General features: G+C 45.1%; 1 non-coding gene across 1 annotated transcript; it reads right to left on the bottom strand.

Moving 5' to 3' along the window:
* Positions 1 to 935: 935 nt before the first annotated feature.
* Positions 936 to 1054, bottom strand: LOC138361840 (5S ribosomal RNA). Its single transcript, XR_011227216.1, has one exon. It is a non-coding gene; the product is annotated as a 5S ribosomal RNA (ribosomal RNA).
* Between the last annotated feature and the right edge of the window lie 67 nt (positions 1055 to 1121).

Here is a 1121-nt window from a genome sequence, read left to right as displayed (position 1 = left end):
ATTATGCTCATACAACCGACATCAAAATTTATTTTCATTATTAGAATCATACATTTCATCAAGTAATACAGATACAAAGAGATTTTCTTTCTGAGAAGACCGTTAGTATTGGCTTGCAGGCAGGCAGGCAGGCAGGCATTTGAGGGTTATTATTTCGCCTGTTGATTGGGGGGAGGGTTGATGTGTTAGGGGGGTTTTCGGTTAGATGTGGTGGTGGTGATTGGTGGTGGTGGTGATTGGTGGTGATTGGTGGTGATTGGTGGTGGTGGTGGTGGTGGGGTAGTAGGTGGGAGTTGGGGGGTGGGGGGGGGGGGGGGGGGGGGGGGGGGGGGGGGGGGGGGGGGGGGGGGGGGGGGGGGGGGGGGGGGGGGGGGGGGGGGGGGAGGGGGGGGGGGGGGAGGGAAAGGGGAGGGGAATGATGGTCTGTGGATTCCTTCTCCGTACCCTTTACATATAAGCAAAAAATATGCCTTCTTGTGGGTATAGAAACATTAACACAAATTATATCAGTAACTGATATTGTAGCCTTTTAAACAGAAAAGATTTGTACATACAAATACTTTTTAATTATCATTTATTTGTGGAAATGGCATTTACGTCATTAAATTGATACCTCAGCATCAAGCTAGTGTCCTGCAGCAGTGGTCCAGTGGTAAAGTGTATATAAGTGATGCGTATTCTTGGAGTTGCGAGTTCAAAACCCGGATTAAGCTATATATATATATATATATATATACAACATGTTTTGTTTTGGTTGTTTGTTTTTGTATAAAGCCTCACACAATATCTATATTAAGCGAGTTTGTTTTAAACATGACATACATATTAATTCATTTTACCAGGCCTTATTCCACACAACTCCGTGAATTTCCCGTGGAGCCAGCCATTCAAACAAAAACAAACGAAACAAAACAAAACAAAACAAAAAACATTATTGCCAACAGCATTTGGTGTTCCCAGGCGGTCACCCATCCAAGTACTAACCAAACCCAACGTTGCTTAACTTCGCTGATCGGACGAGAAGCGGTGTTCTCAACGTGGTATGGCCGTTGGCATGAGACTGCCTACACATTGTGGCTAATAACCAACTCTTTTAAAGTCATCGCGGCAGGATACGGACC

This window comes from Procambarus clarkii, unplaced genomic scaffold, assembly GCF_040958095.1.
Source record: "Procambarus clarkii isolate CNS0578487 unplaced genomic scaffold, FALCON_Pclarkii_2.0 HiC_scaffold_880, whole genome shotgun sequence".
NCBI lineage: Eukaryota > Metazoa > Arthropoda > Malacostraca > Decapoda > Cambaridae > Procambarus > Procambarus clarkii.
This window is presented reverse-complemented; position numbering and strand designations above follow the sequence as displayed.